Here is a 13,061-nt window from a genome sequence, read left to right on the forward strand (position 1 = left end):
AACAAGCCAGTGGATTGGAGTCACATCCTCATGGGTTCTTTTGTGACTTGTTACTGAGTCCTCTGAGCCCCAGCTTCCCCCAAAATGGAGGTAAGATCACTATTTTGCAATCTCTCTGATTATTAATGACTGCTGTTTGTTATTGCAGGTAGCATTTCCTGAGAGTTTAGAAATACATTGTAGTGTTTTATCAACTAAGTGGAGAACTGAGTAAAACAGTCTTCTTGATCTCATCTTCATAGCTTAATGTTTCATAATCGTTTTGCAACATTTTGCAGGTCATGTCATTTAATAGTTTAATCTGCTTAGGACAACGTGCGTGTCCTTTACCCTCCTGAAGTAACTGCTAGACACAGCCAGCCTTCCCCCTAGTGGCTTGCCTGGGAACTGCCTCCCACCACCACCACCACCGCCCCCCCCCCACTCCAGGCTATGGTGAGGCAGGGCAAGGCTGGTGCTCCAGGCTGTGAGGTCGCAAAGCCATGCCCCGGAGGGACTGACCCCCCCCTCCAAACATAAGTGGAGCACAGACACAGGCTGAGAATAAATGAGAAAGCAGGCCAGGAGACAGCATGACTGGGACACCTCATTCTTCATCTGAGAGAGTATGTCTTTTTGTGTTATCTCTAGGGTATCACCAACCAGTTCACACACAAACCAGCACTCACATCCCCAGTGACTCTTCCTCAGTCCTTTCACCCCCCCTTAGCCAACCCTGTATGACTGAATTGATGACATTGCTCTCCCCTGCTTCCTCCCTTAGTCCTCTACCCATTCCCATTTCTCATGCCCTGCTCAGGTTGGACCCCTTACCTGTGGGCCTCTCTGCCCTGCCCTCTCCTGTTCTCCTTGTGACTCTTTGCCTCTTCACCTCCATAATCTGGCCTCACTTCCTTGAAGCTGAGCTTGCACAAAGCATGGCTCCTGTGGGCCCATGTATCCCCCCAATCTACCCCAACCCTCGACTCAGCTCTGCCCTGGGAGCTGGGTTGATGTCCTCCAGGCTTTCCCCAGTTACTCCCTTCTCCCATCTAGACTCACTTGGTCCCTCACCCCTCCACTTTCCCTCCAGTATAGCCTGCAGGTCTCTTGTACCCATTCGTGGGCTTCATTCACCTTCCAAGCCTTGGGAGGTGCCACCTTGGGACCACCAATGAGACAGAGACACCCCAATCCCACTTGAACTCACATCATCTTCAGCTTATTCGTCCTCCCCAGATCGGGCTGGGCCTCTGAGCTTCCCATCATTCTGATTCACCTCTCCTAGAGCTCTCCCTTGCTTAGGATGGCCGCCTGCCTCACCCACCTTTGGGAGCACAGCACTCACAATTCCTTCAGCTCAGATTTATGGAGCTTGTGAATTGAAAATGTGTTAAAACATCGAGAACACAGATTTCAATTCATAGAGGAAAATTATGTCATTCACACGTTCATATTTTATGTTTACATGTCAGTGAGCTCCAGCCAAAGGCCACCAGGAGGAGTACATCTATAACTGGACAAAAACTGTATCTGTCACTCCATCACACCTGAGAAATGATGCACCATGGATTGGGGAGACCTGGGGGATGAGGTGGCTGCTCAGAAGTGTTAGCTGGTAGGCAGGTACTTTTAGAGGCTTGCGGGAGAAACTGCAGCCTCTTTAAATGGCTACTGCCATCCCTTCAAGTTGTTTTTGTTCATTTGCTCAGATAAGGCCCTCCAGAGAAAATCACAAGGACCTGGTCTAAACCAGCCAAAGTCACTGAATCACTCTTCTAGGTGACCTCATTAGTATGCTCAATCCCATTAACATAATATAATTAACATAATATTTATTACAATCTCATTATTATGCTGAATTCTCTATCCAGGTTTGTCCCGTCCACCATTTTTTGAATATGTGACATGTGAAGAAGCGTGATCTCTGACTCAGCAGGGTCAGGAATGCGACTACCTCTGCACTGATGACAAATCCTTCTGAGGCAGGATAGATCAAGAAAATGAGATATAGGAAGTAGCAGCCAGGAATGCAGAGATACACTATTAACGAATACTTGACAGGCAGTACTATCTTTGCTTGAAGCCTTATACCCTTCAATAAGCTGCAATATTTAGCAAAAAGAAATAAAGGGAGGAAAAGAGTAGTTCTCTCACCTCTGTCCAAATAATTGCCCACTTGCTCAAATAATTCATGTGCTCTGGGAACTGAGCAAGGATAGCTTAAAGAAAGACACTTACCTTGGGGAAAACACCTGGGAAAATGACTTCTTTGAACACAAAAGTGTCCAGAAAAGTATTTATTGCAGAATGGCCACCTGTCTTGAAGGGAGCATCTGGCAGGATCCATCCTTTCTTTAAAGACATGCTCAAACATTTATGTCATAGTGACCCAAATGTAATGAATGGGCTAACCTTTAAATCTTTGGGCCCAATTGACAAAACAGTATAACAGCAAGAGCGACTAAATATACCAGGTGTCAGAACAAAGAGGAGCCTATGTTTTTAGTATAAATACCCATGATGTTAGAGCACTCATTGCCCCTGTTGTCAGATGTGCCTGCACCCATGTATGGGTTGTGTACTATCTTCTCATCTTTCCTTCGCTTTGCTTTACTAATAAGCATTCTTGGTCTCTACCTCGATGTGTCCTAAAATTCTTTTCTGTGACAACGTCATAAACTCAATACCCAAGGGCCAGGCTGAGGCCTCCTCCTTTTTGGAGACCTCCTTCCTGGAGTGTCACTGGTTCAGGTAGCATATTGATAGTCCAAGGAGGTCTCATCTTGGCATTTCAGACATGTATATATCGAGCTTTCATCAGATTAACTTTCTCCCATTACTAACTTTATCACCCTGCTCCCCTATTATTCAACAGAATACAATGTATTGCCACCAATTTGTAACATGCCATGCATGAACTCAAACTGAGCATGCTCAGGAATGTGCACCTCTGCAAGTGACAAGTCTTATCTATATGAATATACAAGCTTCCCCAACAAAAGCCCTCTCCCTCCTTGTCAGGAAGAGCACTGCTTTGAGAATTATCCCCAGCACTCTCCTTATTTGCTGCAGGTAATAACCCTTTCTTTATTCTTTTATCTCCTAGTTATGTTCATCAGTTTCACCCTCACTGAGGGCATCCCATTAGGTTTGGTTACAGGAAGATATTAGTCATTAACTATGCTCAAGAATGACTCCTGTAGCATAATCCTAGAATATGATGGTGTTCTAGAAGTATCTTATTTTTAATGTCAAATATTGATTCTAGAAGTCTATTTGCATTTCATTTTATATAGAACCAGTTAGTGTTTAATTTCTGTATGGCATACATTGAGAGTTCATATAATGCAGAGTCTCATGTTACAAGCATAAAAGAATAAAATCGTGTGTGTTTTAAACTCTATCTCAAGGCAATGAGATGAGATGAAACATCTGGTTATGTTTCAGGCTGTGCTCATTCACACACTACAGAATGATGAATATTTGGAGAAAACTTCTGAAAAACAATTAAAATTTAAATATTATGTAAAATGAGTGTGCACACTGAAATGCAAGTGATTATGGAATTTAAAGTTAGTGACATCAACACAACAAATATGACGTGGCCACAAGATTTACATGAAACCATCCAATTGGCAATAACCTGAATAGTCGAATAAAATACCTCTTAACCTGTAAATAATGAATTTATGGTATGCTGTTGTGTGACTCACTTAAAATTTCAATGATGGTACTAACCAATACTGAAAATTTCTTCAAAAACATCAAGTGAATAGTGATGATTTTATTATGTGGAAATGAAAGGACATTAAAACATAACTTGAAACAATCTATTCTTTTGCAGATATTCTTCTTAATCTCTGTCTTCCAAACCAAGGTCTTTGAGGGAAATTAATTCCTCCCACAGATAATGGCAATACTGTTAGAAACATCACTTTCTTTGTTGGCCAAACAATACCTCACATAACTTCTATGTAAACATTATTGAGAAACTTAGAAAGCATTCCATGAAAATGTTATTTAAATTTAATAACTCATTATACTCTAACATATTAGTGAGAATATATTTTTTCTTGTTAGAATTGAAGGTTGTATTCAGTATGTTAAAAGCAATTCATAGTTTTTACAATAGCAAAATGTAACTGGTAACTTTTAATAATTATTTCATGGCTTCATATTAATGAAACCAGCACAGATGATATAATGCTAATGAAATGTTAATATATGTTTCACATACACAAATAATTCAACATTAGTGTTTTCCTTAATTACTTCTTAATTATACAGCATCATTAAGAGTTACACCTCTATTTTAATATTGCATTTTTAGCACCTGTCAGTTCTATCAAAATCTTCACTAGTTCTTCTTTTGAATTCCAGACGTGATCATAATCAAACTGTTATTAAAACTCCCATTCCGAAATCTGAGAGTTCACCTCAGCTGGAAGTTACTCAAAATATAACTTGGTTTTTATCTCAATTACATTTATTTAAAATATTTTCATTAAAAGATTTATTTTTTAGATGAGATCTTACAATGTTTTCCAGTCTGGTCTTAAGTTCATGGACTCAAATGATCCTCCTGCCTCAGCCCCTGGAAAAAATAAGATTTTTTAAAATGTGAAAATCCCTAAAAATACCCAGTTCTTTAAAGACAATGGAAATGGCACAGATTTAGCCTATTAATTCTAATTCAATTCAGGGATGCCCCTCAGAACCATTCCAGGATTCACCAGAAGCATTGTCCCATGGGAAGTTCCATGAGGCCATTGTGGCTAGGATAGGGCTAGGACCCCATGTGACACCTGAAGTGAATGTGACCTTGAATGAAAACATGGGGAGGCAGAGAGAGAAAAATTTTGCCAGTAACCTAATATTTTAAAATGTAATGATAGATATGGAAATTCAATTACATGGAATAATGGCAGTACATTAAGGAACCATATTTAAAGTTATTTTCCAGTCATTATTTCAAGCCAAGGTCTTTGAGGGGAAATGAATTCTGCCAGCAAATGGCAAGATGTACAAAGCAGTGACTTTAATTCCATGTAGCCAGGATACAAGAAAATCTGAGTTATATGTTAACTGCAAAGTGAAGCATTAATTTAAATTATTCAAACTACAATACAACTTTTACAGAGTACTAAAATAGCTTGGTTATCCAGTTTTGTTGTTGTTGTTGTTTTCAGCTCACAAAAATACAGGCTGACTTTTTGAAACCTGAGGTTTCCTAGATAGTCTATCAATCAGAAGGTATATAAGATAGATAGTCTATCCAATTTATCAAGCCTTATTAAGTATAAACTATCTCCCTTTTTCTCATTTTTGCCTCTTTTTTTCTTCCATCATTTCTGAGTCTCTGCTAATGTACTGAGGAAGAGAACGAGTATACTGGAATGAAATGCTAGTACCTATAAAACTCAGGTTTTATATTAAGGCCCTGAGTTGAAGCAATAATTCTTATAAGCAGAAAAGATTTTGCTTTGTATTGTAAAAGACATGATTAAGTCATGCTGAGTATTGACAAATACTTACCAGTTTGTGGTTGCAAATGGATATTCAACAGGTTGTCTTCCCTTAGCTACAGTTTTTCCCCCTTAACCATCCTAAAACACACCTGGGTTGAAGTCCCACAGTATGAAAATTCGTAAAATGATGTCCTACTAAGTCAAAAAGATGAAAACTGAAGTCATGGATGAAGACTTATTGCAAGCAAAACAAAAAGATCCAACACACCCAGTGCTCTGAATCATGTGCTGAGAACAAACACTTCTGTGTGGACGGTCACTTGCCTTGAGGCCTGTGGGCTTTGTTCAGAACCCCTTTGTTCACTTGGGCTTCAGGTGCATCCCTACTTAGCAATGTGTGCAAGTCACATGACTGTCATGTCATGGGTACAGAGGGTCAGATCCAATCTACTCTGGGAGCCTCTTTAGGTGCAAATGTTTCCTGAAGCTTCCAGCCAGAGGGAAACCCACAGCATCAGCTACCATGTCAACTGATGGCCGCCCAACATGTTTGGTACTTCTTTGCAATTTGTTTGACAGTCTCCAAAGCAAAACATTCAACATCATTTAGGAAGAAACTCAATAATGTAACCAGGCAAAATGTCACAATTCAACTAACAATTCACAGTGCTTTTTGGTACTTGGGATCATTCTCTGAGCTACTATCTCCCAAAGCAAAGTTGTATAACTTGTCTCCAGAAATGAATAAAGTGATCCAAATATTTTCACATATAGACTGTAGACTGTTCGTAGTCTGAGTTCAGAAAGCTTACAGTCCGGAGAATGACTCACATTCTGGCGGTAGGTCAACCTCATTAACTCCCAGGTCACTCAGGGCTCGGGATACTACAGTTAGGAGGGTCTCTGAACAGAGGTTGAGGGGGTTCATGCCTGTGAGAAGTTTTCTCTCGGAGATAAACACAATATCACCTATTCTAGGGACAATTCTATGCGTCATTCAGCACCTTGGCATATTTCATCTTCAGGCAGTTCTACAATTCACACAAGTCTTGTAGAAGAAATTTTCCAAGAGTTTAGGTCCTGCTTTCTCCCTTAGGAGGCTTTGTTGATGTGTAACTTCTGAGTTAGGTGTTAGAGTATGCCAGGTTCTAGATCGTAAAAACAAAAAGTTAAACAACAAAATAACCCAATCAATATAGGAAAATGAATTGGACAGCTCTCAAAAGAAGTACAAATGACCAATAACTATGTGAAAAATGTTCAACATCGTTAACCAGAAAGGAAATGCAAATCAAAATTACGTTGAGATTCCACTTTGCCCCAGTCAGATGGCAACCATCAAGAAAACAACAATTGGATGGGATAGACTCCAGCCCTCTGCATCAGACCCAAGGCTCCTTAATGGAATCCCCAATAGTTAGAGATCACAAAAACCTTTGACTCCAGATGGTCATATTTCCTCCTCTTTAATTCTTTGATAGGTTTAATTTTGTAAAAAAATTTGTTAATACAAAAGTTGTACTGGAGCACTCCAGAGAATGAGGCAAGAGGATCAAGAGTTCAAGGCCAACCTGGGATACAAAGACAGTTCCAAACCAGCTTGAGCTGCATGGTAAGACCCTGTATCAAAAAAAAAATTTAAAAGTTCTACTGAATTGTTCATTGTTTTTCTGCAATACCCAGTGTAAGATTGGTGTTGTTTCCAATTTGTCACTTATAGAGAACATAGAAGAACCTTGCCATCTTGAAATCTTTGCAAATATATTCAATAATTCTTTTGGATAAATTAAAAGTGATAGGTTGTCTCACCCATGTGATGCAATTATCTGAGTCTCTTTTGCTTCTAAACATGATTATTCTCCTATTGTGAATCTCATTCTTCTATGAATAATAATAATGGGAATATTTTATTTTCATTATATATATATAGTAACAAAAATGATCAGACAATAAAGAGTGTGTGGTATCAAAATAAAATTCCATCCATGCCCTTAAGGTCTCATTCCAAGAACTGGTCATTGGCAAAGTTTCTCATGAAGATTTCATAAAAAGGTCTAAGTAGATAGAAGATCTATACAAGTAAGTACAATTGAGATATATAGGAAGGTTTACTCCTCTGTTCTCTCCTAAGTCCCTTAATGAGATTCATACTTAATATCAATGCTCCCTAGGAAAAAATTCAGCCTTGCAATACCTGCCTGTCTTTCTGCAGATTTGGATAACTTGTCATGCCAAGAATATTTCTAGGAATCCCATATCTCCCTTATGAGATTCTTTAACTCTGCGTGGTCCCCAATGGAGATGTAAGAGGTGCTCAAATTACTTTTGCTGAAAATCACTGGCTCCTTACTTGGGCACATGAATTAACTAAAAACAGGAGAAACTTGGCATCCTTGCCTCCATTTTGTATTTGTCTTTGCTCTAAGCAATTCTCTTGGCAGTCACTTTGCAATCACCTTGGATTTCAGAAAGGACAGAACTGATAACAACTTTACAACAAAGGACTGAAACATCCCATAAGGAACAGTGGATACTTGCAGGACAGACCACCCCTCCAAATAAGGACTATTACCTATTATGATGAGGCTGCACCCTTTAGCAGGAGCAATCATCTCATGGGAACCAGATTGCTCCCCTCAAGTGATGACAGAGATAGATAACGTCTTCTCTAGAACCCTTCTGGGAATCCTTGGACTGAGATAATGGTCAACCAGAACACACCTGTGACTGGGACTGTTTAACTATATACACCTTTGTCCCTTGTCCCTAGTTCTTTTGTCTACTTAAACTGATAGCTCATGGCTGTACTCCAATGATGGCTAAAGATGAGCTGAGTGCTTATTCTGTCTCTTCCCACAGCATGTCCCAAGCCATGTGATGAACCTCCTTTCTATGCCTTCACCATGCCTCTTTATTTGGCTCAAGTATTGAAAGTCCTTCAGCTCTGTCTTAAAGCTGGAACATTTATACGGGATGATGGCAACAGCAACAGGAGGGACTCAGAAGTTCCTGGATTAATCACTGCCTTAGCCCACCAAATACAAAGCCAAGATACTTTCATATGCAAGAAAGAACATCTTTCAAAACCATACTTATGACCAATGAACAGTTACCAAACTTTAGTCCCCCAGAAAATCCTGATGCCTTCTTTGTTCAAATGAGCAACCTGGCCCTCTTGTCAGTGCCAGCTTTCCTTAGCTCAAGTTGTCCAGCTCCAGTTGAGGTCCCAATGAAGGAGTCTTGCCTATCTGCCTTGTGCATAATATATATGGTTTGATCTCATTCCTACTACTTCCATGCCATGAGATCTTGCTGTCCATTACCACATGGGTCTGTTAGTCCATTGCTGTGTCTCTGTATCATGGCTTTATTAGAGATACTTCCTACTGTATTTTACAGATGGCATAAAAATATCAGGTTAGCTTCATTACCACAATTCCTCTTGTTTTTCAGGGGTTTCCTAGTTCCAAGAGAAAGAAACAACTTAATTTTTCCTTATCCACTAATTACCCTAGTGCCCTAGTTTTATTTGTACCTTCCAGAACCTTAGTAAATATGCTTTGCCCTTCTTATCTTTGGATATTGGCAAAAGAATCATTCCAATGTGCTTTGTAGTTGGTGTGTTATTTGAAAGATTTATGTGCTATAGGAGCCCCATATAATAGGCAACTGGAGACTGTATTAATTTGCACTCACCTTTCTTTTCATGTCTTTGTTACAGAGTCAAAATGGATCTGTAAGAACCTGTGAGTAGGCCATCAGAGGCCATTGCAGCATATGTAGGGGACTGTGCCTGGAGATGTTTCCCAAGGAACTGGAGCTCTACTGTGTGTAAACGTTCTAAGTCTACACTAAATGAAATGCATCCAAACAGCAGGAACCACACAGAAGACAGAGCTTCCTCCTGGGCAGCAGAGACTCTGCCTAGAGACCTGAGGCAGAATCACAAGGCAGGAGTTGGAGCTCCAGCAGCATATTGTTCCTATGAGCCTCACAGCACCATCTTACTGGGTTACCAGCAGTCGGTGTCTGCTGGGACTCTGCACCTCTCTTTCATTTCATTCAATAGGGAAAGAGAAGACAAGACTAAGAACCAAAGTCTAAGCAGTGATCTGTCCAAAGTATGTATGTAGCATATGCAGCAGAGCTAAGGGCTTAGATGGCTGTGTATTCCATTCAGGTTCCTGTAATAGAATTCCATTGACTGAAGGCTTATGAACAATAGACACCCACTTATAGTTCTGGAGGCTGGAAGTCCACCATGATCAAAGTGACAGCAGATTCCATGTCTGGTAAAGGCCTGTTTCCTGGTTTATAAACAGTGCCTTTTTCAATGAGTGATGAAAGCAGCTAGCTAGCTCTCTGGGACCTCTTTCAGAAAAGCACTAATCCCATCATGAACACTCCACCCTCATGACCTAATCATCTCCCAAAGACCCACCTCCTATTGCCATCACCTTGAAGATTAAGATTTCAGCATATGGATTTTGTTGGATGGAGAGATACAAACACACTGCTCATAGCAGGTATGCAAGCAGGTAACTCAAAGTTAGGAGAGTTAACAACTTTTACCAATACCCAACAAATCTTGCCTTCAAAAATCCCAATATTTCTCCCACCATCCCCAGTGGGCAAGGCCCCTTGCCCAGCTCCATCAATGTAATCATTCCCATGGAAGGGCTGAACAGCAGTCAGGTGAAATCGCCCAGGGCCTGGTTCCCCTCCTGCGTGTGTCTCCTCTGACAACTGTTTTCTCACGCTTTCTTTGGAAACTGGATGCACCCAGGGACAGGAACTTCAGGGAGGGAGATGATGTTAAGGCACGGGCATAATACATGGATCTTATCTTAAGACTTATATATTTTCTTTTTCCTCACTCTGTCTCTTTAGTGATTGATAAGAAAAATGAGAGTTTGGATCCTATGTCATGCTGTCTTCACTCACGCAATCAACTATTTATTGTTATTATGTGATTGACAATTACAGTTGACTATCTGTATCCTCAGGTTCTGATTTCAAGGATTCAACCAACTACAGATTGAGAGAAAAATTGCATCTGTAGTGAACATGTACAGACATTTTTTTCTTTTCATTACTTCCTTAACAATATCATGTAACAACAATTTACATTGCATTTATGTCATGTGGGAATTATAAGTGACCTAGACATGATTTAAGGTATACAGGAGGGAGGGTGTGTGTAGGTTACATGCAAATACTATGCCATTTATATAAGGGTCTTGAGCATCTGTGGGTTTTGTTCCTGATGGAGAACCAATCCTCCACAGATACCAAGGGACAACTATATATGTGATTAATAGTCCCATATTGATTTAATTAAGATCTGTGTTATTTCCATGTTACCATTTTTTAAATGAATTAAAGATATTTTTTTCTGATAATTCTCCACCAACCTCAAAGAAAGAATTATTTTCTATGTGTGCTTCTAAAGTGTAGGACACAAGATCTCAGCCCTTGGATGACCTCAGGCTGCACTGCACCACTCCTGGGGGATAGGTACTTAGTCCCTGCTCGGTCTTCAGGGCAGCATTGCCTGGACAGCCTTCATCTGAGGGAATGGCTCAGCCCAGAGACACCTGCAAAGGCAGGTGGCTGGTGAGAGGGCTCAGGACCTGCTCCCTGGGTATTCTGAGCTCTCTTCATAAGTCAATCTATAGGCCTAAATCAAGGGTTTGGGATTCTACCCTGGGAGCTGAAACCCTGACCCACCTCTGCCTAAGACACTGGGACAGAAGTTAAATATTGTTTGAGCACTCTTAAGTATTGTTAAAGGACTGTTACTGATAAACCTTTGTTATAAGCACCTTTTCAAAAGGTTGTATTTTTCCTTTAAATGTGCTGAGATGTGCTGGGGAGACTTAACTCCCTAACTGATAGCTGCTAGACTCCTCTCTAGGGCCTTGGCCGCCTTGAGCAAAGCACTGCCAGCAGAGCAGCTGGACTGCTGTCATGCCAACACCCAAACCATGACTCCAGCTCCAGAAGGCACTGCCCTAGCAAGCAGCTCCTACCTGACTTCAGCCCAACAGAAAACTACCTTCCACTTGGGGAAGGAGGAGGGAAACTTTTACCCAACAGAAGACCTTTGATTGGTACAAATACAACTCTTCATTTGCATAACAGACTGTACTATGATCAGTGCAAATATGAGGGGACTGCTGTGGTTGGTGCAGACACCCTTGTCAGGGAGGAAGCTGCCCTGACAGCAGGGGAGCAGTAAGGCTGGCAAGCTGAGTGTCCAGGGTGAAGCTGACCAGAGAACAACTGCAGGCAACAACTGAAGGAGGGACTCCTCCCACTGCAGGAGCTGTAACACTTGGGCCTGAATCCTGTATGACCACCCTAGCTGTTCAAGGCCCAGGGCTGACTGCTGCTGCTCACTGGTCGTCCCCTCCAATACCTGCAAATACCCACAAGAGCCTGGAATAATTGGAGGAGCCTTTCTTTGCCTATCCACCATTTCCATCTGGATAGAGCAATAGGACCCTAGCCAGCTGGTTTGTAACAATGTGGATAAATGATCTGAGATTTTGGAGTAAAAGCCCTTATCCTCACTGTGCCACTTGCCCTGACACCCTGTTCTAGACCAATGATGATTAGATCTCTCAAGAGTTCCCATCCCTAAAATCTATCCCAATAATAAGTTTAGAAATGGGGTGAATAGGGCTGGGTGTGGTAATTCAAGCCTGTAATCCCAGCTATGCAGAAGGCATAGGAGAATCACAGCCCAAGGCTGGCCCCAAGCAAAAACACAAGACCCTATCCAAAAATTAAAAGTGAAAAAAAATCTTTTTAAAAAAGGTGAAAAAATGACTGGGGGTGTGGGCTCAAGTGGTAGAGTGCTTGCCTAGCAAGTGTGAAGCCCTGAGTTCAAACTCCAGTACAAAGGAAGAAAGGAAGAAAGAAAGGAAGGAAGGAAGGATTTAGATAAGAAAGACAAGTCCAAGTTCAAGTCTTTGATAGATGCACCTTAAGTTCTATTACTTGATTTGTCTGTGTTTTTCCAAACATAAGCAAATATGGACATCACTAAATGCAGTGCCAAGGCAGAAAGATGAGCTAACTCCATACAAATAAAACAGTTGGAACCAAAGATGCAGGGCTCACTGTAATGCAGACAAAACCAACCTACCTTCTCTTCTGGAAGTTCACAAGTGCCTCATTCAAATAAGCAGAGAAGATGCTCTACACTGGGATTCCAGGCCCTCACCACACAGTTATGGCATAGTCACAAAGGGGTCTTCACTGTGGGGGAGGGGATGATGAAGACAGGTGAATGCAAGGCCTCTCCCTCACCAATCAGCCAGCAGATTCCCTTATCCCTCATGGTCATCAGACACTCAGAATTATTAGTCACTGGGGAAATGAAAATCAAAACCTCAATTAGATAGTGCTTCACACCTACAAGGTAAGCTATAATTTTTAATGGAAAATAACAAGGGTTGCCAAGGATGTAGAGAAATTGGAACCTTTGTGCATTGCTAGTAGCAATCAGAAATGGTGCAGCTACTGTGGAAAACATCATGGCAAAAAGCTAAACAAAGAATTGCCATATATCCCTGCATTTCCACTCCTGGGCATAATCCCCAA

At 41.0% G+C, this 13,061-nt stretch overlaps 1 long non-coding RNA gene across 1 annotated transcript; it reads right to left on the reverse strand.

Moving 5' to 3' along the window:
* Positions 1–4,274: 4,274 nt before the first annotated feature.
* On the reverse strand, positions 4,275–12,816 carry LOC141414060 (uncharacterized). The gene is made up of 3 exons (XR_012439157.1): positions 12,604–12,816; positions 5,518–6,598; positions 4,275–4,576 (listed from the first exon to the last, which is right to left on the reverse strand). It is a non-coding gene; the product is annotated as an uncharacterized lncRNA (long non-coding RNA).
* Between the last annotated feature and the right edge of the window lie 245 nt (positions 12,817–13,061).

Source organism: Castor canadensis, chromosome 11 (genome assembly GCF_047511655.1).
Source record: "Castor canadensis chromosome 11, mCasCan1.hap1v2, whole genome shotgun sequence".
Lineage (NCBI taxonomy): Eukaryota > Metazoa > Chordata > Mammalia > Rodentia > Castoridae > Castor > Castor canadensis.